Source organism: Bubalus bubalis, chromosome X, assembly GCF_019923935.1.
Source record: "Bubalus bubalis isolate 160015118507 breed Murrah chromosome X, NDDB_SH_1, whole genome shotgun sequence".
Taxonomy (NCBI): domain Eukaryota; kingdom Metazoa; phylum Chordata; class Mammalia; order Artiodactyla; family Bovidae; genus Bubalus; species Bubalus bubalis.
In genome coordinates, this window is record NC_059181.1 from 67213940 (window position 1) to 67241215 (window position 27276).

The 27276-nt window shown below is 41.3% G+C and overlaps 1 long non-coding RNA gene across 2 annotated transcripts; it reads right to left on the reverse strand.

The window, feature by feature from the left end:
• Positions 1-17414: 17414 nt before the first annotated feature.
• On the reverse strand, positions 17415-26747 carry LOC112582264. 2 transcript variants are annotated; one of them, XR_003106796.3, is made up of 3 exons: positions 25836-26747; positions 22299-22543; positions 17415-17558 (listed from the first exon to the last, which is right to left on the reverse strand). It is a non-coding gene; the product is annotated as an uncharacterized LOC112582264 (long non-coding RNA). The 2 variants fall into 2 exon arrangements; XR_006548652.2 differs by lacking the exon at positions 25836-26747 and adding an exon at positions 23152-23444.
• Between the last annotated feature and the right edge of the window lie 529 nt (positions 26748-27276).

Sequence of the window (27276 nt, forward strand, 5' to 3'; positions counted from 1 at the left end):
GGAGAAGGGAACAGTTACCCACTCCAGTATTCTGGACTGGAGAATTCCATGGACTGTATAGTCCATGGGGTCACAAAGAGTTGGATATGGTTGAGTGACTTTCACTTTCACTTTACTTTCACTGGTGGTGAAACTAAAGTCCAATGCTCTAAAGAATAATACTGCAGGGGAACTTGGAATGTTAGGTCCATGAATCAAGGTAAATTGGACATAGTCAAGCAGGAAATGGCAAGATTGAACATCAACATCTTAGGAATCAGTGAAGTAAAATGGACATAAATGGACAAATTTAATTCAGATGATGATTATATCTACTACTGTGGGAAAGAATCTCTTAGAAGAAATGGAGTAGTCCTCATAATCACGAAAAGACTCTGAAATGCAGGATTGGGGTGCACTCTCAAAAACAACACAATGAACTCAGTTCGTTTCCAAGGAAAACCATTCAACATCACACTAATCCAAGTCTATGCACCAACCACTGATGCCAAAGAAGCTGAACGATTCTATGAAGACCTACAAGAACTTCTAGAACTAGCACCCCCCCCCCCCAAAAAAAAAAAGATATTCTTTTCATCATAGAGGACTGGAACGAAAAAGTAGAAAGTCAAGAGATACCTGGAGTCACAGGCAAGTTTGGCCTTGGAGTACAAAATGAAGCAGGGCAAAGGCTAACAGAGTTTTGTCAAGAGAACATGCTGGTCATAGCAAACTCCATTTTCCAAAAACCCAAGAGACTACTCTACACATAGACATCACCAGATGGTCAATACCAAAATCAGATTATGTTCTTGCAGGCAAAGATGGAGAAGCTCTATACAGTCAGTAAAAACAAGACCTGGAGCTGACTGTGGCTCAGATCACAAGATCCTTATTGCAAAGTTGAGTTCAGTTCAGACGCTCATTCGTGTCTGACTCTTTGCAACCCCATGGACTGCAGCATGCCAGGCCTCCCTGTCCATCACCAATTCCTGGAGTTTACTCAAACTCATGTCTGTTGTTTTTTCCTTATTGCAAAATTCAAGCTTAAATTGAAGAAAGTAAGGAAAATCACTAAACCATTCAGGTATGACCTAAATCAAATTACAGTCGAGATGATGAATAGATACAAGGGACTGGATCTGGTAGACAGAGTGCCTGAAGAACTATGGATGGAGGTTCATAACGTTTTACAGGAGGCAGTGACCAAAACCATTCAAAAAGTAAGAAATGTAAAAAGGAAAACTGGTTGTCTGAGGAGGCTTAAATAGCTGAGGAAAGAAGAGAAGAGAAAAGCAAGGGAGAAAGGGAAAGATATACCTAACTGAATGTAGAGTTCCAGAGAATAGAAAGAAGAGATAAGAGGTCTGCATAAATGAGCAACACAAAGAAATAGAAGAAAATAATAGAATGGGAAAGACTAGAGATCTCTACAAGAAAATTGGAAATATCAAGGGAATGTTTCGCACAAGGATGGGCACAATAAAGAACAGATATTGTAAGGACCTAACAGAAGCAGAAGAGATTAAGAAGACGTGGCAAGAATATACAGAAGAACCACACAGAAAGGTCTTAATGACCCAGATAACCAAGATGGTGTGGTCACTCACCTAGAGCCAGACATCCTGGAGTGTGAAGTCAAGTGGGCCTCAGGAAGCATTACTATGAACAAAACATTACTATGGACATGACGGAATTCCTGACCTCTTAAAATGCTAAAAGATGATGCTGTGAAAGTGTTGCACTCAATATGTCAGCAAATTTGGAAAACTCAGCAGTGGCTACAGGATGGGAAAAGGTGGTCAGTTTTCATTCCAATCCCAAAGAATATTCAAACTGCTGCACAATTGTGCTCATTTCACATTTAGCAAGTTTATGCTCAAAATCCTTCAAGCGAGGCTTCAACAGTACATGAACCAAGAACTTCCAGATGTACAACCTGGGTTTTTGAAGAGGCAGAGGACCCAGATGTCAAATTGCTAACATTTGTTGAATTGTGGAGAAAGCAAGGGAGTTCCAGAAAAATATCTACTTCTGCTTCATTGGGGCTTCCCTGGTGTCTCAGAGGTTAAAGCATCTGCCTGCAATGCGGGAGACCTGGGTTCGATCCCTGGGTCAGGAAGATCCTCTGGAGAAGGAAATGGCAACCCACTCCAGTATTCTTGCCTGGAGAATCCCATGGATGGAGGAACCTGGTGGGCTATGGTCCATGGGGTCGCAGAGTCGGACACGACTGAGCAACTTCACTTTCACTTTCACTTTCTGCTTCATTGACTAAGTTAAAGCCTTTTGACTATGTGGTTCACAACAACTGTGGAAAATTCTTAAAGAGATGGGAATACCAGACCACCTTACCTGTCTCCTAAGAAATATGTATATAGGTCAAGAAGCAACAGTTAGAACTGGACATAGAATAACTGACTGGTTCCAAATTAGGAAAGGAGTACCATAAGGCTGTATATTGTCACCCTGCTTATTTAACTTATATGCAGAGTGCATCACATGAAATCCTGAGCTGCATGAATCGCAAGCTGGAGTTATAATTGCTAGAAGAAATATCAACAATCTCAGATATGCAGATGGTACCACTGTAATGTCAGAAAGGGAAGAGGAACTACAGAACCTCCTGATGAAAGTGAAAGAGGAGAGTGAAAGAACTGGCTTGAAACTCAACATTTAAAAATCTAAGATCATGGCATCCAGTCCCATTACTTCATGGCAAATAGAAGGGGGAAACGTAGGAATAGTGACATATTTTATCTTCTTGAGCTCAAATATCACTCCAGACAAGGACTACAGACATGAAATTCAAAGATGCTTGCTCCTTAGAAAGAAAGCAAGGACAAACCTAGAGAGCATATTAAAAAGCAGAGACATCACTTGGCCAACAAAGGTCCGTCTAGTCAAAGCTATGGTTTTTCCAGTAGTCATGTATGGATGTGAAAGTTGGACCATAAAGAAGGCTGAGCACCAATGATTTGATGTTTTTGAACTGTGGTGCTGGAGAAGACTCTTGAGAGTCTTGGATCTTGAGATCACCATGAGATCGCCTTGGACTGCAAGGTGATGCTAAATGGAAAGTCATTGCTAAAGGAAATCAACCCTGAATATTCGTTGGAAGGACTAATGCTAAAGCTGAAGCTTCAATGCTTTGACTACCTGATGCTGAGCTGACTCTTTGGACAAGACCCTGATGCTGAGAAAAATAGAAGGCAAAAGGGGAAGGGGGTGGCAGTGGATGAGATGTTTAGACAGCATCATTGACTCAGTGGACATGCATTTAAGCAAACTCTAGGATTTAGTGGAGGACAGAGGAGCCTGGTGTGCTTCAGGTCCATGAGGTTGCAAAGAGTCGAACATGACTTTAGCAACTGAATAACAACAAAGCCTGAAAGAAAAGTTGAAGTGAAACTCTGTAAAATTAGGACACTCAAAGGCAGCCATATATATGTAGGCATTTAGAAAGTCACACGCAGGGCACATGCTCAGAAATGAACTTAGAAAACTTTATTTTTTGCTTGGACTGAACACTTGGCTCTGAGAAAGCCCAGCTATGTCTTTAAGGAGTGCTCAAGCAAAGAACCAATCTGCAACAACTTGATGAGCTCCTGGAATTCAAAAAATTTCTGTAAAGTACATTCATAATAAAGCCCTGGGGGGAGGGTACTTTCAAGATTGTGGAGGAATAAGATGGGGAGATCACACTGCCCCCAAATACATGAAAACTTCATGTGCATATAGAACAACTCCTACAGAACACCTGAATGCTGGCAGAAGACCCCAGACTTCCAAAAAAGGCAAGCCAATCTCCTCAGAATGATGTAGGACAAAAGGTAAAGTTTTTAAAAAGAGAGACAAAGGATTTCAGGACAGGGAAATGCACCCAGGGGAGGGACTCATGAAGGAGGAAAAGTTTCCACACACTCAGAAACCTCTCACAGGCACAGTCAGAGGAAAGCTTCAGAACCCCAGAGGGGAACATAGCAACAGGTGCTTGGAAGGAAAAGCAGAGAATTCACCACAAGATCATTGCTAAACAGCACTTCCCAGCCAAGAATTCGTTTACATGGCCACCATTGTGAGTGGATGCTGGGTGCTCAGGCTCAGGCTTTGGAGGTCAAACCCCAGGGAGAGGACTGGGGTTGGCTGCCATGAGGGGGCCAGTACAACGCAGCTGAGGGGGTCCACAGAAAAGCCTGGGCCTGCCAGAGAGGCAAGAGATCATTGCCGTGAGAACGCTCTAACTCCGAGCACTCCCAGAATGCAGGACCCGGCCTTCCTGAGTGCTGTAGTTGGCACAAGCTGACTGCAGCCTGTGACTCCAGAGGTAGAAAAGCTGGTGCAAATGCCAAAGGCAAAACTAGATGCAATTGCAGTTTGGGATACTAGAGAGGGTACATGACCACGTGACTGCTGCCACGGCTGGTGTGGGTATCAGAGGTGGAGGGCAGGAGCCTACTATGGGCTCAACGCCAGGAGTCACAGCTATCACCAAGCTGTGAGCGGGCACAAGTCACTGCCCACACCTTCCTGAGAGCCTGAGCAGCTTGACTCTGCTGAGGGACCAACAACCCAGGGCCAACTCCCCTGGGGAAGCACACAACCTGCCTCAGACTGTGGTAACTTCTCAAAAGATTCTGCTGCAGCAGATACTCCCCCCACACACCAACTGTGTCTGCAATACCTCTCCCTCTCCCCAGCTCAACTCAGTAAGTGAGCCTCAATAAGCTGCTACTTCCACCCTCTCTTGTCTGGGCAGAGAACAGACACAAGAGGGAGGTCTACAAGTAGAGGCAGGGTCAAAACCAAAGCAGACCAACAGCGGGGCTGTGTGAGCAGAGAGGAGGGGATATCACTTCTGCAGCCTCAGGTAGTGGATTAAGTCCTTGGAATTAGCCTGAGATGGTGAATTTATGGGCAAGTGTGGATTTTGGGAACAAGTACAAACTGAAGTAAGGCCAGATCAGAGTCTGGCCTGACCCCACACTACCCACAACAGGTCCAGAGACCTTCCTAGAAATATTGGAGAAATTTCTGAGTAGGCAGATTGACTGGAGCACATGGTGTGGAGAGGTAAATGAAGGACTTACAAATTGCAACCCGGTGGACTGAAGCCCACCAGACTCCTCTGTCCATGGAATTCTCCAGGCAAGAATACTAGAGTGAGTAGACATTCCCTTCTCCAGGGAATCTTCCCGACCCAGGCATTGAACCCGGATCTCCTGCATTGCAAGCAAATTCTTTACCCTCTGAGACACCAGGGAAGCCCATTCTTCTTACTATCACTCTCTCTATATTTTTCTCTTTTTTTCCTTTTATTCTTTTTCAAATTGTTCTAACCTTTTTCTTTATTATTCCTTTAATTTTTTATAACCTAATTTTTCCTTTTTTTAAACTATCTTATTTTTAAATAAATTTCTTTACCTACTTTTACAGTATACATTCATTATATTACATTTTCCCCTGTGTTTTTGAATATGTATTTTTTCTAGTCTAGTTTTTAGTATCCATTTTCACTTACCAGTTTGTCTATTAGCTTGATGACTCTCCTCTTTTTTGACTCTTGTTTTTATTTTTTTTTTCTTTTCTCTGTTTTTTTTTTTTTTTTTTTTTCTCCTCTTCATTTCTCTTTGTGAGTCAGTTTCTTTGGCTCTTCTGGGCTGTTGAGTGTTGATTTCACCATTAGTCTTGGGGTTTTGTCTTCTATGCTGTGTGACCTGTGAAGGTTTTGTGCTACAATAAAGGGTCAAGATTGAACCCCTAAGGTGGGAAACCCAAGTCCAAGACTTTGGACCACCAGAGAACTCCCAACTCCATGAAACATTAATTGACAAGAGCTCTCCCAAAGGTCTCTATCTGAACAATAAGACCAAGCTCCACTCAAAGGCTGGCAAACGCCAGTGCTGGATGCCTCAAACCAAACCTTTAACACAACAAGAACACAACCCAGCCAATTAGCAGACTGGCTGCCCAAAGCAATACCAAGCCTATTGACACCCCAAAACAAATTACTGGACATGGCACTGCCCTTCAGAGAGACACAATCCAAGTCCATCCACAAGAACACAGGCATAAGTCCCCTCAACCAGGAAACCTTCACAAGGCACAGATACAACCCACCCATGGTGAGCAGGCTCCACAATTAAGAGGAACTAAGACCTTCCAGCCTGCAGAAAGGAGACTCCAAATACAGTAAATTAAACAAAATGAAAAGAGAGAAAAACATACAGCAGTTGAAGGAACATGGTAAAAACCCACAAGACCAAACAAATGAAGAGGAAATAGACAGTTTGCCTGAAAAAAGAATTCAAAGTAATAATAGTAAAGATGATCCAAAAACTTGAAAATAAAATGGATGCACAGATAGATAGGAGGCACAGACTGAGAAGATACAAGAAATGTTTAATAAGGACCTAGAAGAAGTAAAGAATTGAAAATCATCAATGAACAGCAAAATAATTGAGATTAAAAATACATTAGAGGGAAACAATAGCAGAATAGTTGAGGTAGAGCTGCAAGATAGAATGGTGAAAATAACGGAAGCAGAGCAGAATAAATAAAAAAGAATAAAAAGAAATGAGGACAGCCTCAGAGACCTCTAGAACAACATTAAGTGTTGGAGAGTGTTTAACAGGAGGATTCCTACGTGCTGTTTCTCACAAGTCCTTTGTTTCTTTTCAAGCGGAGCAGCACGCTGCTCCCAGGAACTGAGGTCATTGTGTGAGACAGGCTTGAATCTCCTTTAGTAAACATTCTCTTTATGACAAAACTGCTTAGTCTTGATCCCCTTTCTTGAGATATGGATCGTCTCCTGACCTTGTGACCATTATTAATCCCTTGTTCCCTTGATAACGGTTGCTGTACGTTTGGTTTTCTGATCTTTATCATTGTCATAAGAAACTTCTTGTACCACAGCCTATATACACGTATAGAAAAATTATTAAAGCACCTTTGCTCCATCAGAGCTTGGGTCCTCGTGTCTTTCTTTCTTTCTTTCTTTCTTTCTTTCTCTCCCTCTCTCTCCCTCCCTCCCTCTGGCTCTCTCTCTTTCACTTTCTTATGGTTGACTCCAGACCACCAGGTCCCGGTCCATTAAAGGACCCCAACAATTAAGTGCAACAACATTTGAACTATAGGGGTCATAGAAAAGGAGAAGAAGAGAAGACGAGAAAACATTTGAGAATATATTTGAGGAGATTATAGATGAAAACTTCCCCAACATGGGAAAGGAAATAACTACCCAAGTCCAGGAAGCCCAGAGACTCTCACACAGGATAAACATGCCAAAACACATATTAATCAAAATAATGAAAATTATTAAAAGCAGCAAGGGAAAATGAACAAATAACATACAAGGGAATCCCCATAAGGATAACAGTTGATCTTTCAACAGAAACTATGCAGACCAGAAGGCAGTGGCATGATATACTTAAAGTGATGAAAAGAAAAAAAAAACCATAGCCAAGATTGCTCTATCCAGCACTGATTTCATTCAGATTCAAAGGAGAAACCAAAAGCTTTACAGGTAAGCAAAAGTTAAGAGAATTCAGCACCACCACAACAGGGCTTCCCTGGTAGCTCAGCTGGTAAAGAATCTGCCTGCAATGTAGAAGACCCTGGTTTGATTCCTGAGTTTGGAAGATCCACTGGAAGAGGGATAGGCTACCCACTCCAGAATTTTGGGGCTTCCATGGTGGCTCATCTGGTAAAGAATCCACCTGCAATGTGGGAGACCTGGGTTTGAGCCCTGGGTTGGGAAGATCCCCTGAAGAAGGGAGCAGATACCCTGAATACTCCAGTATTCTGTCCTGGAGAAATCTGTGGACAGTATAGTCTGTGGGGTTACAAAGAGTTGGACGTGACTGAGTGACTTTCACTTCACTAAACCAGCTTTACAACAAATGCTAAAGGAATTTCTAGACAGGAAACACAAGAGAAAGAAAAGGCCTATAAAAACAAACCTTAAATGATAAAGTAAATGGTAATAGAATCATACATATCAATAATTATCTTAAATGTAAGTGGATTAACTGCTCCAACACAAAGATACAGATTGGCTGAATGGATACAAAAACAAGAACCCTATATATGCTGTCTACAAGAGATTCACCTCAGACCTATGGACAAATACAGACTGAAAGTGAGGGGCTGGAAAAAATACTGCATGCAATTGGAAATCAAAATGTAGAGAGGGTAGCAATACTCATATCAGAAAAAAATAGACTTGAAAATAAGGACCATTACAAGAGACAAGGTAGGACACTATATAATGGTGAATCCAAGATGAATATATAACAATTAAAAATATATATGCACCCAACAAAGGAGCACCTCAAGGCAAATGCTAACAACTATTAAAGGGGAAATCAACAGTAGGACAATAATAGTGGGGGACATTAAAACCCCACACACACCAATGGACAGATCATCCAGAGAGAAAATGAATAAGGAAACACAAGCTTTAAATGACACATTGCAAAAGTTGAGCCTAAATGCTCTCTACAGGGCATTTCATCCCAAAACAGTAGATTTCACTTGTTTCTCAAGTGTACATGGAACATTCTCCAGGGAAGATAATATCTGGAGTCATAAATCAAGCCTTGGTAAATTTTTAAAAGTTGCAGTCATTTCAAGAATCTTTTCTGATAACAGTGCTATAAGATTAGATATCAACTACAGGAAAAAGCAAAATATAAAAAACACAAACACGTGGAACCTAAACAATATGATTCTAAATAACCAAGAGATTACTGAAGAAATTAAAAAGGAAATTAAAAAAAAATCTAGAAACAAGTGACAAAGGAAAAATGACAGCTTGAAACCTATAAGATCAATAATACCAGTGCTGAGAAATTTGTAGCAATACAATCTTACCTCAGGAAACAAGAAAAATCTTAAACAACCTAACATTACACCTAAAGAATTAGGAAATGAAGAACTAAAAATTCCGAAGTTAGTATAAGGAAAGAAATGATAAAGATCAGGGCAGAGGTAAGTGAGAAAGAAATAAAGGAAAAAATAGCCAAGATCAATAAAACTAAAAGTTGGCTCTTTCAGAAAATAAACAATTGACAAACGATTAGACTCATCTGGAAAAAAAGGGATAAGACTCAAATCAATCAAATTAGAAATGAAAAAGAAGTTACAACAGACAATACAGAAATGCAAAGGATCATGAGCCTACTATGAGCAGCTATATTCTAATAAAATAGACAACTTGGAAGAAATGGACAAATTCTTAGAAAAGTATAACCTTCCAAAACTGAACCAAGAAGAAATAGAAAAAATGAACAGACCAATCATAAGTTTGGAAATTGAAACTGTAATAAAAAATATTTCAACAAATGAAAGACCAGGACCGGATGGCTACACAGGTGAATTCTACCAGAAGTTTAGAGAAGAGCTAACACCTCTCCTGCTCAAACTCTTTCAGAAAATTTCACAGGAAGGAAAACTCCAAAACTCATTCTGAGTTCACCATCACCCTGATACCAAAACCAAAAATGTTACAAAAAAAAGAAAATATCAGGCCAATATCACTTATAAACATAGATGCAAAAATCACCAACAAAATTCTAGCAAACAGAATCAACAATATATTTTAAAAGATCATACATCATGATCAAATGGGCTTTATCACAGGGATGCAAGGATTCTTCAATATACCCAAATCAATCAATGTGATACACCACATTTATAAACTGAAGGATAAAAGCCACCTGATCATCTAAATAGATGCAGAGAAAGCTTTTGACAAAATTTAACATCCATTTATGATAAATACTCTCCAGAAAGTAGGTACAGAAGGAACATACATCAACATAATAAAGGCTACATATGACAAATCTACAGCAAACATTATTCTTAATGGTGAAAAACTGAAAACATTTCCCCTATAATCAGGAAAAAGGGAAGGTTGCCCACATTAACCACTATTATTCAACATAGTTTTGGAAGTCCAAGGCACAGCAGTAAGAGAAGAAAAAGAAATAAAATGAATCTAGGTGGGAAAAGAAGTAAAGTTCTCACTGTTTTCAGACGACATGATTCTTTACATAGAAAACTCTAAAGATGCCACCAGAAAATTACTAGAGCTAATTGATGAATATAGTAAAGTCACAGGATATAAAATTAATACAGAGAAATCCCTTGAATTCCTATATACTAACAAAGAAAAATCAGAAAGAGAAATTAAGGAAAGTACCTCATTCACCATTGCAACAGAAAGAATAAAATACCTTGGAATAAATCTTCCTAAAGAAACAAAAGATCTGTATGCAGAAAATGATAAGATACTGATGAAAGAAATCAAAGACAACACAAACAGATGGAGAGATATACCATGTTCTTGGTTTGGAAGAATCAATATTGTGAAAATGACTATCCTACCCAAAGCAATCTACAGATTCAATGTAATCCCTATCAAACTGCCAATCATATTTTTCACAGAACTAGAACAAATAATTTCACAATTTTTATGAAATTAAAAAAGACCCTGAATAGTCAAAACAATCTTGAGAAAGAAAAATGGAGCTAGAGAAATCAATCTTCCCGACTTCAGACTGTACTACAAAGCTGCAGTCACCAAGACAGTATGGTACTGGTACAAAACCAGAAATATAGACCAATGGAACAAGATAGAAAGCCCAGGGATAAACCCACATACCTATGAGCACCTTATCTTTGACAAAGGAGGCAAGTATATGCAATGGAGAAAAGACAGCCTCTTCAGACAGCTGGGAAAACTGAACAGCTGCATGTAAAAGAATGAAACTAGAACACCTCCTAAAACCATACACAAAAATAAACTCAAAATGAATTAAAGAATTAAATGTAAGGTCAAAAACTATGAAGTTCTTAGAAGAAAACATAAGCAGCACACCCCTTGACATAAATCACAGCAAGATCCTCTATGATCCACCTCCTAGGTTAATGGAAATAAAAACAAAAATAAACAAATGATACCTAATTAAACTTAAAAGCTTTTGCATATCAAAAGAAACTATAAACCACATGAAATACAACTCTCAGAATGGAAGAAAGTAATAGGAAATGAAATAACTTACAAAGGATTAATCTCCAAAATATACAAGCAGCCATATAGCTTAGCACCAGAAACACAAACAACCCAATCAAAAAGTGGGCAGAAAATGTAAACAGACTTTTTCCAAAGAAGACATACAGATGGCTAACAAATACATGAAAAGATGCTTAGCATTGCACATTATTAGAGAAATGCAAATCAAAACTACAAGGAGGTATCACCTCATTTTGGTCAGAATGGCCATTACTAAAATACCTACGAACAATAAATGCTGGAGAGGGTGTGGGTAAAATGGAACCCTCTTGCATTGTTGATGGGAATGTAATTTGATACAGCTACTATGGAGAACAGCATGGAGATTCCTTAAAACACTAGGAATAAAGCTACCATATGACCCAGTGGGATGGCATATCCCACTACTGGGCATATACCCTGAGGAAACCGTAACTGAAAAAGACACATGTAACTCAATGTTCATTGCAGCACTATTTACAATAGCTGGGACATGGAAAGATGAATGGGTAAAGAAGTTGTGGTACCTATACACAGTGGATTTTTACTCAGTGATTAAAAGGAACACATTTGACTGAGTTCTAATGAGGTGGATGAACCTAGAGCCTATTATATACAATGAAGTAAGTCAAAAAGAGAAAAAACAAATATCGTATATTAACACATATATATGGAATCTAGAAAGTTGGCACTGATGAACCTATTTGCAGGGCAGCAATGGAGACACAGACTAGAGAACAGACTTGAGGATGCAGTCGGGGGAGGAGAGTTGGGAAGAACGAGTGAGCAGCATTGGAACTTACGCATTGCTGCTGCTGCTGCTGCTAAGTGGTGTCAGTTGTGTCCGACTCTGTGCGACCCCATAGACGGCAGCCCAACAGGGTCCTCTGTCCCTGGGATTCTCCAGGCAAGAACACTGGAGTGGGTTGCCATTTCCTTCTCCAATCATGAAAGTGAAAAGTGAAAGTGAAGTCGCTCAGTCATGTCCAACTCTTAGCGACCCCATGGACTGCAGCCCACCAGGCTCCTCCATCCATGGGATTTTCCAGGCAAGAGTACTGGACTGGGGTGCCATTGCCTTCTCCAGAACTTATGCATTACCACATGTAAAATAGATAGCCAGTGGGAATTTGCTCTATGATCCCAGGAGCTTAAACCTGGTGCTCTGTGACTATCTAGAGTCTAGAATGAGGTGGGAGGTGAAAGGGAGGTTCAAAATGGAGGATATATATGTATGCCTATGGTTGATTCATGTTGATGTATGGCAGAAACTAACACAATATTGTAAAGCGATCATCCTCCTATTAAAAATAAGTAAATAAATTTCTGGTTCTCTCTCTTTTCAGGGCAGTCCTTCATATTCAGGGGACAATTTGCTTTCAATGCATTGCCCTGTGGAGGATTGGAGCATGGAAGACCAGTGTGGTGAAGATTGCCCTGTGAATAAATAAAGTCTGCTCTTTGGCTTCCAGTTCAAGACAGAGGACTAGAAGGACATGTGCTCATCTCCTCCTGTGACAGCACCAAAGTTGCAAATAGCTGTTGAACAACCATCTACAGGAGAATGCTGGAACTGACCAAAAAAGGATACCACATGTCCAAAGGCAAAGAAGAAGCCACAGCAAGATGGTAGGAGGGGCACAATCACAATAAAATCAAATCCCATACCTGATGGGTGGGTGATCCACAAACTGGAGAACAATAATACCAAAGAAGTTCTCCTACTGTTGTGAACATTCTGAACCCCATGTCAGGCTTCCCAGCCTGGGGATCTGACAAAGAGACTTGGAATTCCCAGGGAATCTGACCTTGAAGGCCAGAGGGATTTAATCATAGGCATTCCACAGGCCTGGGGGAAACAGACTCCCAGTCTTGGGGAGCAGAAACAAAATCTTGTGTGCACAAAGACCCAGAGGAAAGGAGCAGTGACTCCACAGGAAACTGAGCCAAAACTACCTGCTAGTGTTGGAGTGTCTCCTGTGCAGGCGTGGGTCAGCAGGGTCTCACCACAGGGTCAGGGGCACTGACAGCAGTAGTCCTGAAAGGTCCTCCTTGGCATAAGCCCTCCATTAAACCTACCATAGAGCCAAGAGCTGTATCACCTAAAGCCAAACAAGGGAGGGAGCCCATCCTTACCCATCAGCAGATAATTGAATTAAAGCTTTACTGAGCAAGGCCCTGCCCACCATAGCAAGACACAGTTTTCCCCACAGCCAGTCCCTCCCATCAGGAAGTTTGCACAAGCCTTTTAGCCTTCTTAATCAGAGGGCAGACAAAAGAAGCAAGAAGAAAAACAACTCGCAGTGGCTAGAATGAAAACCACACTACCGAACATTAATCAGAATGAAAAAACAGAGGGTTGTGTCCCAGATAAAGGGACAAGATAAAACCTCAGAAAAACAACTAAATGAAGTGGATACAGGCAACCTTTCAGAAAAATAATTCAGAAAAATGATAGTGAAAATGATCCAGGATCTTCAGAAACAATGGAGAAGATGCAAGAAATATTTCCCAAAGTCCTGCAAGAACTAAAGAACAAACAACAGAGATGAATAATACACTAGAAGAAATCAATAGCAGAATAACTGAGGCAGAAGAACGGATAAATAACCTGGAGGACAGAATGGTGGAGATAACTGCTGTGCAACAGAATATAGAAAAAAAGAATGAAAAAATAAAGACAGCCTAAGAGACCTCTGGGACAACATTAAATACATCAATATTCACATGATAGGGGTCCTAGAAGGAGAAGAGAGAGATAAATGACCTTAGAAAATATTTGAAGAGTTAATAGCTGAAAAGTTCCCTAACATGGGAAAGGAAATAGTCAACCAAGTCTAGGAAGCACAGAGTCCCAGACAGGATAAACCCAAGGAGGAACACAATGAGACACACAGTAAACAAACTGACAAAAATTAAAGACAAAGATAAGATATTAAAAGCAACAAGGGAAAGACAAGTAATAACATAAAAGGTAACTCCCATCAGGTTATCAGCTGATTTCTCAAAAGAAACTCTACAAGCCAGAACCGAATGGCATAATATATTTGAAGTGATAAAAGGGAAGAACCTACAACCAAGAATACTTTAGCAGCAAAACTCTTATTCTGAGTTGATAGAGAAATCAAAAGCTTTCCAGACAAGTAAAATTTAAGAGAATTTAGCACCACCAAACCAGTTTTACAACAAATGCTAAAGGAACTTCTCTAGGCAGGAAACACAAGACAAGGAAAAGACCTACACAAAATAAACCCAAAATAATTAAGAATATGGTAATAGGATCATACATGTCAATAATTATCTTAAAAGTAAATGGATTAAATGCACCAACCAAAAGATATAAATTGGCTGGGTGGATGAAAACATGTGTATGTCCACTTACTACATCACTCTTTTACCCTCCAAATTGTATGCAATTATTTTATATTGTTAGGTTAATCATATTCCCAATATATCTTGGAATTGTGATTATCTTTTTTTTCTGTCTGGCTATTGATTGTGAAAACTTATAAACATCTTTCTCTATTGTGATTATGTAACTATTACTCCATGAAATTAAAAGATGCTTGCTCTTTGGAAGAAAAGCTATGACAAACCTAGAAGAATTGATGCTTTTTAACTGTGGTGTTGGAGAAGACTCTTGAGAGTCCCTTGGACTGCAAGGAGATCCAACCAGTCCATCCTTTTTTTTTTTTCTTTTCCAACCAGTCCATCCTTAAGGAGATCAGTCCTGGGATTTCTTTGGAAGGAATGATGCTGAAGCTGAAACTCCAATACTTTGGCCACCTCATGCGAAGAGTTGACTCATTGGAAAAGACTCTGATGCTGGGAGGGATTGGGGGCAGGAGGAGAAGGGGACGACAGAGGATGAGATGGCTGGATGGCATCACTGACTCGATGGACGTGAGTCTGAGTGAACTCCAGGAGTTGGTGATGGACAGGGAGGCCTGGCATGCTGTGATTCATGGGGTCACAAAGAGTCAGACACGACTGAGTGACTGAACTGAACTGAACTGAACTGAGACAGTGTATTAAAAAGTAGAGACATTACTTTGCCGGAAAAGGTCCGTATAGTCAAAGCTATGGTTTTTCCAATAGTCATGTATGGATGTGAGAGTTGGACCATAAAGAAAGCTGAGCACTGAAGAATTGATGCTTTTGTACTGTGGTGTTGGAGAAGAGTCTTGAGAGTCCCTTGGACAGCAAGGAGATCAAACCAGTCAATTGTAAAGGAAATTTGTCCTGAATATGGAGAAGGCAATGGCACCCCACTCCAGTACTCTTGCCTGGAAAATCCCATGGATGGAGGCGCCTGGTAGGCTGTAGTCCATGGGGTCGCCAAGAGTCGGATATGACTGAGTGACTTCATTTTCACTTTTCACTTTCATGCATTGGAGAAGGAAATGGCAACCCACTCCAGTGTTCTTGCCTGGAGAATCCGAGGGACGGGGGAGCCTGGTGGGCTGCTGTCTATGGGGTCGCACAGAGTCGGACATGACTGAAGTGACTTAGCAGCAGCATTCATTAGAAGGACTGATGCTGAAGCTGAAGCTCCAATACTTTGCCCATCTGATGTGAAGAATTGACTCATTAGAAAAGACCCTGATGCTGGGCAAGATTGAAGACAGCAAGAGAAGGGGATGGTAGAGGATGAGATGGTTGGATGGCATCACTGACTTGAGCAAGCTCTGGGAATTGGTGATGGACAAGGGAAGCCTAGCATGCTGCTGTCCATAGGGTCACAAAGAAGTGGACATGACTGAGCGACTGAACTGAACTATTACTCAATACCATTGTATCATGATTGATCAACAGAAAATAATAGAATTCTATATCACTAATAGTACCATTTAATATAAAAACCTGTTATCCCTTTTTAAAATCCAGATGCATATCAGAATTATCTTGCAATTTTTTGAAAAATACAAATGCCCAGGTATTGCTTTTCTTCTCCAAACTCCAGATATGCTTCTAATGAGCAGCCATGTTTAAAAACAACTTTACTATTTGATGACCTTTTAATTTTATCTAGTTTGTTTCACTTGTTCCATTTCATATTCATTGCTCCCACTTCATTTAGTTTATGTTTTCCAATTTCTCCATCTCTTCTTTTTTCTTTGATGTTCTTTCTCAAGCCTTTATCAAGCATAGTAGAAAAAGTTTTGTATACATATATATAAATTATATAATATATACATTTTAGAAAACTTACAAACTTTTGCCTAACTAAAAATTTATGACATTTTGATTCCATTTGTTTGACTTAGTATGAATAGTGAAAGTCACTCAGTGGTGTCCAACTCTCTGCAACCCCATGGACTAAAGCATGCCAGGCTCCTCTGTCCATGTAATTCTCCACTGGAGTGAGTAGCCATTCCCTTCTCCAGGGGATCTTCCCAACCCAGGGATCAAACTCACATCTCCCATATTTCAAGTGGATTCTTTACTATCTGAGCCACCAGGGAAGCCCTTAGTATGAATAGAATGTTAGATTTCTAATTTAATAAAATAGACATGCAACAAGTAGCAAAGGTTTACTGTATAGCACTGGGAACTTTAGCCAATATCTTATAATAACCTATAATGAAAAATAATCTGAAAAATAATATATGTTTATGTGTATAACTGCATCACATTGCTTTGCATGTGGAACATTGTAAGCTAAATATACTTCAATAAAATATATATATTAAGGAAAAAATTCTCATCAAAACATTAATGGAACATGAGCTAACAGAACAAAGACTACAGTGGTCATATATGACAATGAATAGTCTTTACCAAAATAGTTTGAAACTCTCAAAACAGACAACTGCAACCTTAAACAATAATAATGAAAGCTCTAAGGAAGAGAGAAAATTTTATTTGTAAATACCGAACTTTCAACTAAAAAATCAAAGAGCACACAGAGAAACAGAAGAACATGGCCTATTCAAAGGGACAAAATGAATTGACAAAATCATTCCTGAGGAAGCCCAGATATAGGACATACTAGACAGACCTTTTTTTTTTTTTTTACCAACTTTGCTAAGATATAACTGACATATAACACTGTGAAAGATTAAGGTGTACAGGTGATGATTCGATACCATATGTATTACAAAATGATTACTGTGATAAAGTTGGTTAATATCTATCTCCTCACATAATTACTGTATTTTTTGTGGCGGGAGTATTTATGATCTTCTCTCCTCACAACTTTCAAGTATATAACACAGAATTGTCATAGTCATCACACTAAGTATTAGATTCCCCAAACTTACTCATTTTAAATGAAAATTTGTACTTTTTATTCAACATGTCTCCTTTTTTCCAGTTTCCAGTCTCTGGAAACCATCATTCATTCACTCTGTTTTTATGAGTTTTACTTTTCTAAAAAAAAATTCCCCATACAAGTGAGAGTAAACAGTATTTGTCTTCCTCTGTATGACTTATTCCATTTATCATAATGCCTTCAAGGTCCATCCATGTTGTCACAAATGGTAATGTTCCTGGTGAATTTGAGGGTTTTGATGTCTTGTCACTGAAAGAATTCAGTGAGAAAGAAGGTTATTGATAAGAAGTAGATTTATTTAGAGAGAAACACATTTCACAGGCAGAGGTTGGGCCATCTCAGAAGAGGAGAGAGCCTCCAAATATGACATGGTTAGTTTTCAGGGGTTAGATAATTTCATAGGCTAATGAGTAGGACCAACTATTTCAGGGAAGGAGTGGGGATTTCCAGGAATTGGGCCACCACCCACGTTTTGGCCTTTTATGGCTGGTCTCAGAACTGTCATGGAGCTTATGGGTGTGTCCTTAATATGTTAATGTATTACAATGAGCGCATAATTAGGTTCAAGGTCTCCTGCTGCTGCTGCTAAGTTGCTTCAGTCTGTCTGACCCTGTGCGACCCTATAGATGGCAGCCCATCAGGCTCCCCCGTCCCTGGGATTCTCCAGGCAAGAACACTGGAGTGGGTTGCCATTTCCTTCTCCAATGCATGAAAGTGAAAAGTGAAAGTGAAGTCACTCAGTCATGTCCGACTCTTAGCGACTCCATGGACTGCAGCCTACTAGTCTCCTCCATCCATGGGATTTTCCAGGCAAGAGTACTGGAATGGGTTGCCATTGCCTTCTCCGGGTTCAAGGTCTACTAGAAGTCAAATCTTCTGCCATCTTGGACACAGTTGGTTCTAACTAGTCTTTGTCATGTCCTATGGATGGCTATGCGATTCTTTTACAGGTTGTGTTCTACTCCCTTCCTTTCTATTCAGTAGGACTTCCTTCCTTTTTATGGAACTTAATACTCCATTGTATATATATCAAATTTTAAAAATCAATTCATCTGTCTATAGACACTTAGATTATTTCTATGTCTTATCTCTTATGAATAATGCTGTAATGAATGTGAGGGTACAGATAACCTCTTTGAAATACTGATTTCATTCATTCATATATATACACAAGGGTAGGATTGTTGTATCGTACACTAGTTCTATTTTTATTTTTTTGAGGAAACTTCATACTGTTTTCCATAGTGGTTCTTCCAATTTACATTTCCACCAGCAAGGCACTAGGGTTCCCTTTTCTCCACATTTTCAACAGTACTCATTATCTCTTGATATTTTTAGGCCCTTTTCAAAAATTTATTTATGACTGTGCTGGCTGTTCCTTGCTGAACATGGGCTTTCTCTAGTTGCAGCAAGTGGGGGCTACTCTCTAGTTTTGATGTGCAGATTTCTTATTGTAGTGGCCTCTCTAGGGTGCATGGGCTTCAGCAGTTGCAGTGTACAGGCTAAGTAGTTGTGATACATGGGCTTAGGTGCTCTGAGACATGTGAATATTCCCAGACCAGGGGCTGAACCCATGTCCCCCTACATTGGCAAATGATTTCTTAATCACTGGACCACCAGGGAAGTCCTCTTGATTTTTTTATAATGACCATCTCAATAGATGCAGGTTGATGTCTCAATATGGCTTTGATTTGCATTTGCAAATTTGATTTGATTTGCATTTCAAAGTAATGGTTGATAATGTTAAGCATCATTTCATGTACCTGTTTTCAAGGGGGTATCCCAGAATTCAAGGCAGCAGAAATGTGCCCACTTTTTTTTTTAACACAATGAGTGAAAAGGAGAGATTGCTTCTTTTTGTGACACTCTGCTCTCACCTACAGAAAAACAGCTAAGAAGCTATTTCCTTGACATAAAATCCACTGCAGCAGACATACTCAAATAAATAAGAAGCAGAAAGCACTATTTACAATAGCCAGGGCATGGAAGCAACATAGATGTCCATTGACAGATGTATGAATAAAGAAGTTTTGGTACATATATACAGTGGAATATTACTCAGCCATAAAAAGAAATGACTTTGAGTCAGTTAAACTGAGGTGGATGAACCTAGAACCTGTTATACAGAGTGCAGTAAGTCAGAAAGAGAAAAACAAATATCATATATTAACACATAAATATGAAATCTAGAAAATAATGATACTGATGAACCTACTTGCAGGGCAGGAATAGAGATGCAGATGTAGATAATGGACTTGCGGCACAGCAGGGAAAAGAGAGGGTGGGATGAATTGAGAGAGTGCACTGACACAAATGCATTACCATGTGTAAAAGAGATAGCTAATGGGAAGTTGCTGTATAGCACAGGGAGCTCAGCCTGGTGTTCTATGACAGCCTAGAGGGGTAGGATTGGGAGGCGGATGGGAAGGAGGCTCAAGAGGGAAGGGATACATTTATATTTATGGCGGATGGGTTATTATATGACAGAAACCAACACAATATTGTAAAGCAATCATCCTCCAATTAAAAATAAGTAAGAAGCAGAAGAAACATGATGTTCCTTTTGAAATTCTGGCTTCTCCATAGCTACAGAAATAAATTGGAAATGAAGAAGTGGGAAGACTTACACCTATTTCACCTATGCTGAATGATCAAATTAATGCATAGAGGGGATTGAAATGAATAGGAACAGATACACTGGAGTACAGGGACTACAGACCACCTCTTAGGCTGGCTATAAAACAAACCACAAAAATTTTTAAAGAATTGAAATCATATGGAGTAGGTAGTCTGACAATAATGTAATAAAACTAGAAAACAACAGAAATACAAAGCCTTTAAATACTTGGGAAATAGAAAAAACATTAACAAAAAAATCAATGGGTCAAATTGGAAATCTGAAAAGAAATAAAAATATGTAGAACTGAATAAAAATATAAATGCAACATAACACAATATGTAGACTGCAGCTAAAGCTGTGCTGAATGGGAAATTAATAGCACTAAATGCTTACTGCTGCTAAGTCGCTTCAGTTGTGTCCGACTCTGTGTGACCCCATAGACGGCAGCCCACCAGGCTCCCCCGGCCCTGGCATTCTCCAGGCAAGAACACTGGAGTGGGTTGCCATTTCCTTCTCCAATGCATGAAAGTGAAAAGTGAAAGTGAAGTCGCTCAGTTGTGTCCGACTCCTAGCGACCCCATGGACTGCAGCCCACCAGGCTCCTCCATCCATGGGATTTTCCAGGCAAGAGTACTGGAGTGGGGTGCCATTGCCTTCTCCAGTAGAAAAGAAAACAGATCTTAAATCCATAATCTAAATTTCTACTTCAAGAAACTGGAAAATAGAAGAGCAAAACAAAAACAAAGCAAGCAGAAAGAAGGAAATAAAACAAAAATTAATAAAATTAAAGCAGAAAAATAATAAAGAAAATCAAATTTTAAAAATATGTATTTAGGAAAGCTCATTAGAATCTATAAACCTCTAGCAAGACTGACAAAGATAAAGAGACAACATAAATTGCCATTATAAGGCATAAAATAGGAACTATCATTACAGATATTATAACCATTAAAAGTAAATCGAGTATTGACAAAGAGTCTCTCCTTGACCAAACTTTAGTCTTTAGTCAAGCTCTTCTGAATCCTCTTTTCAACTAGGCCTTGATTTTTGGACTTCCATGTTTATCTTCGCATTGTCCAATTGTAGTAAGAATCCAACCATTTAAAGTCAGTTTAACAAAAATCCCCACTCTAGATATCTATCACTCTTGATATCTGATTAAATTCTTCATCCCTCACCATCCCTCAGGTGATATCTAATCCCTCTAGGCTACCTTAGGGCTTCCTATGGTGGCTCAGATGATAAAGAATCCACCTGCAATGTTGGACACCCAGGTTCAATCCTTGGGTTGGGAAGATGCCCTGGAGGAGGGCATGGCAACCCACTCCAGTATTCTTGCCTGGAGAATTCTACTGACATAGGAGCCTGGCAGACTACAGTCCATAGGGATGCCAAGAGTTGGAAACAACTAAATGACTAACCCTTTCAGGCTACCTTTAGCAAAAATCCTATGAAGTCAATTTAGCCAGTGAAAGTGAAAGTTCAGTGGTGTCCAACTCTTTGAGACCCCATGGACTATAGAGTCCATGGAATTCTTTAGGCCAGAATATTCAGATGGGTAGCCTTTCCCTTCTCCAGGGGAATCTTCCCAACACAGGGATCGAACCCAGGTCTCTCATATTGCAGGTGGATTCTTAACAGCTGAGCCACAAATGAAACCCAAGAATACTGGAGTGGGTAGGCTATCCCTTCTCCAGCAGATCTTCCTGAATCATTCCTCATCCCTGATATTTCCTCTTAGTAATTTTCCATCCACTGACCCCTCCACCCTGCTCCTTAGTTATAAATCCTCACCTTTCCTTGTATTCAGAATGGTGTCCAATTCTACACAGAGGTCTCTTTTCCCAAACTGCAATAGCCTGATTAAATTCTGCTTTTACCACTTTAACTACAAAATAAGCTTTGCATTCCCTTGACAGTATAGATAATTTGCACTAAAATTTTGAACAATTTAGAAGAAATAATCTAGTTCCTCAAAAATAGGCAACCACCTAAGAGTGAGGATGGAAGAAGCAGTGTAGGAGGTTTGAAGAGAGAAAATAGGTTGTAAAATAACAGGGTGGGCAGGGATGGGGGCATGAGAGAAATGAGCAGTTTGAAGATTTGGACTAAAAATCTGGTGGAAAGATGTTTTAGGTTAAATAGAGACACAGGGAGTTTCAAGATCGGACAATGCGCATTCTCTATGATCCAGGTACCTGAGTCCACAGGTGGAGGGGCAGCCTTTCCTACCAGTGCCCCACCGGGTGACAGATTAAATCTGGGATCACATAACTACTGTTCAGTCTACCCTCTGCCTCAGTGAAGTACACCAGGCAATGCCTTCCTTCATTCTACCCCCAGATGGAGATACTCTGCCTCCATTTTACCTGAGTTCCATTTGCCAGGAAGGCTGGACATTCTACAGTAGTTCTGAGCCTCTCCTGAGAGCTCCTGGCATCATACGGAGATTTACACAGATGCTTCTGTCTGCCCACGCCGCTGTGAGCTACAGCGGTGGCCAGTCTGAGTTTCCTGTAGCTTTCCTCTTCCTTGAGTTCCATACAGCACCATGCTTTCTAATCACGATTCCCATCAGCACTTCCTGAAGCAGAGTTCCATATAGGCACTGCACCTTAATGAGATAATTTGAGTACCCAGTAATTAGTGGGATGCATCCTGGTAGGGGTGACTACAAGAGCTGTATTTTGGGGGTACTGGTTGCCCCACATATTCCACAAAGGCCATACAGAGGAACCTACAAAATGAAAATTTTAGAAACACTTTGGCCAGGAGGGCTGGGGATTGAAGGAGCAGCATCTCACACCTCTGGACCTTTCTGGCCCCAAATAAGGATGTGCTGCAGGCACAATACCTCCTCTGGGTGTACGTGTTACTCGTCGTCTTCTCCATGAAGTTCAGGAAGATAAAAATGGCCATGGAGGTGCCCGGGCACCCTCTCCATTCAACAAAGCCCTCTACCCCCACCCAATCAATGGTCAGATACGATGTTTTCTCCTTATCTTCATTTGCCATAAATATAAGGAATACACCCCAAATATCTTACATAGTGAACAGATAGCTTCCTGGCAAAAAGTCCTATATGTCAAAAATAAATAAATAAATAAATAAAAACCAGTAATGTGTGCTCTTTAGCAGTAGTTTAGCCATTCAGCAATACAGTCTTTTACAAATACACATTTTTAGGCCACCTCCCCCCACCCCACCCACCCCCCCACACACCACATTTAGAGAAGCACATTGACGTTAATTGGTAGTTTAGTAATATGATCACCCAGGTAAGTCATTCAGAAGAAGGCAGTCTCCTCCGATATTTCTGAAAATTGTTTTCAGTTATTTAAGGCGATCATATGCTGCTGCTCCCTTTGGTCATTTAGCACATCTCATTCAGGCAAGGGGAGAAGGCAATGGCACCCCACTCCAGTACTCTTGCCTGGAAAATCCCATGGACAGAGGAGCCTCATAGGTTGCAGTCCCTGGGGTCGCTGCGAGTCGGACACGACTGAGCGGCTTCGCTTTCACTTTTCACTTTCATGCACTGGAGAAGGAAATGGCAACCCACTCCAGTGTTCTTGCCTGGAGAATCCCAGGGACGGGGGAGCCTGGTGGGCTGCCGTCTATGGGGTTGCACAGAGTCGGACACGACTGAAGTGACTCAGCAGCAGCAGCAGCAGCAGCAGCAGCAGCAGCAGCAGCATTCAGGCAAGGAATACCTTGGAATTGTCCCTTGGCTCTCCTTTCACTCAAGAAAGAGAACTTCCAAGTTAAATCTGTCAAGACTCAGCATTTCTGAAATGGTACTCAGGAAGAGGGAATGGAGTCTGACTCTTGATTTCTCTCTTCATCACCATTATGTTCAGGCAAACATTTGAAAAAGATAAGCAGGCTCAGGGCAACTTAGAATTGTATAGCCTCTCAGCTTTCAGAAATCGAGAATTTAAAGGCACTAAAACTGCATTCAATCAATAGCCCTGCTCACTGAAGGCACACAGAAGTGCAGTATAGCATAGAGCCTTGGTGCTCAAAGTATGGTCCACAGACCAGCCCATGAACCAAATTCTGCATGCAATTTGTGAGCACAGTGAAGTCTGAAAAGTTCAGCTCTAGTGATTGGTTAAGAGCTGGGGCACTGACTAGAGCAGTGGTTCTCCAACTTGAGTGTACATCAGAGTCACCTGGAAGGTGTTTTAAACCACAGGTGACTGGGCCTTGACCCCAGAGTTTCTGATTCAGTAGGTGAAGGATAGGGCCTGAGGACTTGCATCTCGCACAAGTTCCCAGGCAATACTGATACTATTATTGTTCTGGGGACAACACTTTCAGAAAAAAACTGGACTAGAGACAAAGCTGGATGGAAACTATGGCTGTATTTGTTTAACCTCACATGAATCTCTTAAACTAAGCCTTAGTTTCTTCCTGCGTAAAGTGGAAATAGGGTACCAGTGTTCCGTGTTACTGTGAAGATTAAATGAGGAACTAGGGAGAGGGCCTTTGGCACAGGGCCTGCCACGTGATAAAACTCAAACAGATGTAGCCAATTATTGTTATTATTATTCAAAGCATACCACGGCAGACATTTCGCCCTCCTCTAACATCCCTTTTCCCCTGTCTCTCCAGGGAATTCTGTCCCCAAAATAACGTAGCTAAATTATACGCAGAGTATGGACAATCCTCGGATAAAGCTCGGTGCTCAGAACATAGAGGACAAATCCTGTCATGGCCTGTATCGGAAGAAAAAGGCTGGGGCTGATCTTAGAAAGAAGTGAAGATCACAGTCACCTGCAACCTGCCATCCAACGCAATAGGGCAAAGTCTCACCGCTGCCCTGGCCTAGACCAGCTGGCGTCCTTGATGTTCCCACTCGACACAAGCTGGTAGGTGCCCTCTAACAGGGCATCAGGGACTCTTTTCAGTATCTGTCTTACACTACAGCAATCAGTCCCAACCTCTCCCCTGCACCCCCACAACACTGGGGCTCTTCACTCTGTTTTGTCTATTTAGAGTTCTTTTGCTTCAGATTTTTCCCAGGGTGAGACCCTGTTTTTCCAACTTCCCTTCACTGTGTACCTCACACCTACGAAAGGAGAACCACAGCTAGTGATGGGTCTGTAGCCTTTTAACTCCCTGTTTTCCTCCAGACCCAGGATAACTGAGGGGATCCTACTGTTGTCTACCACAGAATATGCATGCATGCATTCATTCATTCTTTCATTCAATTTATCATGCTGCTGTCAACACGGTTTCACCTTCTACTAAACTTTAGTGTGTGTGTTAGTCGCTCAGTCGTGTCCGACTCTTTGCGACCCCATGGATTGGAGCCCTTTAGGATTCCCTAAAATATCAAAGTTGTGAACACTACGTAGGATCTACTATGTACTATGGGCCCATTCCAAACTCCTCCCTGTAATTAAAATTCCACTGGCATTCCACCCATAGTAATGCAGGTCTGTGACAAACTCTTCCATTACAGCAAAACAAAGCCCCATAGCGACCTAATCTGGAAAGACAAGATCCCAGGACCCATAGAGAAAGGAGACCAGAAAGGAGGGCAGGCCACAAAGAGGAAGCGAGTCAGGCTTCCCCACCCTCTGTACTCTTGGGCCTTCTGTGGAAAGAGGCTTTTAAGCTAGGTGCTCAAGGCCCGAAAAGCAGCTGTTGTCCAGTCTAGTGCCAGCACTTCCTGGTCCTGATCCATTCAGCCCTTCTATCAGAACTTCCTATTCTGATTCTACTTTTGAGAGTCTAGGAGCTACTGCAGGCAATGAAGCAGCAAACATTTCTATCTTTTTTTGTGTTGATCTAAGCCTCTGTATCAATAAGGCGTGAAGCAATGTAAAACCAGGAAGAAGCTTTTATCCTTATCAATATCATCAAAGGCCATACAGGACTATTCCTAATGTCCTCACCTGTCATCTCCTTGAAGAAGCTGAATCTGACCACCCAGTGAAAATGGGTACATATCCACCACGTTTCTCTCCAACATATCACCCCGTTTTATTTTCTTACTGTCACTTATCACTATCTGAAATCGACTCGGTTGTTTATTTATGTTCTGTCTCCACTCCCTAGAAGGAGTGGTCCCTGAGCACAGGACTCTTGTGATCTTCAGTGTCTTGGATCCCCAGAGTCTAAAACTGTGTCTGGTACGTAACTGGTGCTCAGTGAATATTTGCTTTATGAATGAACGGACGCACGGACAGCTGGGTGAATGATGCCCTCTTAAAAGGGGCTCCGGGGCTACTTGGCTTTCTCTTTCTCTCCCTCAAACACTCAAGCCCCGATCCACAAACTAAAGGGCCAGCAGAAACTTCCCACTAAATAGCTTGAAGGTCTAGGGCACACAGCTGACTTGGGAAGTCCGTACAGCGCTGATGCGCATGTCCACACGCCACTGATACGCGTCCATCTTCGCGTTACTCTTCTCGATGACTCTTAGAATGGGTCTGAAAACTAACGCCATCCCCATGCTCGCTCTCAATCCTCCCGGAAATGTTCGCCACCCCAGGGAACATAAGAAACTATCCACAAAATTAATTCAGATAGGAAAGAGCGGACCCGAATTCTGTACCACCGTAAGACAAACCGCCACACTTCCCATCAGCCATTGCCGCTGCCCACCCGGAAGGCCGCTCAGGAACTTCCTGTTGCTGTTGCTATGGCTTCGGGGGCGGGTCTTCAGGAGGCCGCTCTCAGTTCGGGTCAGTCGCTCAGTCCTGTTCAGTCGCTGAGTCCTGTGTGACTCTTTGGGACCCCATGGACTGCAGCACGCCAGGCTTCCCTGTCCATCACCAACCCCCCGGAGCTTACTCAAACTCATGTCCATCCAGTCGGTGATGCCATCCAACCATCTCATCCTCTGTCGTCCCCTTCTCCCGCCTTCAATCTTTCCCAGCATCAGGGTCTTTTCCAGTGAGTCAGTTCTTCGCATCAGGTGTCCAGAGTATTGGAGTTTCAGCTTCGGCATCATTCCTTCCAAAGAATATTCAGGACTGATTTCCTTTGGATTGGCTGATTGGATCTCCTTGCAGTCCAAGGGACTCTCAAGAGTCTTCTCCAACATCACAATTCAAAAACATCAGTTCTTCGGCCCTCAGCTTTCTTTATAGTCCAACTCTCACATCCATACGTGACTACTGGAAAAACCGTACCTTTGACTAGACGGACCTTTGTTGGCAAAGCAATGTCTCTGCTTTTTAATATGAGGCCGCTCTCCTGCCTCTCAATTGCATATCCACTTCCCTGGTGCCCCACCCCCACGCCCTACCCGGAGCAGTTTTGTGGACTCAGCGCCCTAGCTACAGTCGCTTTCCCCTCCCGGTTTATCTCGCTCAGGTCCCTTAGTGGGTC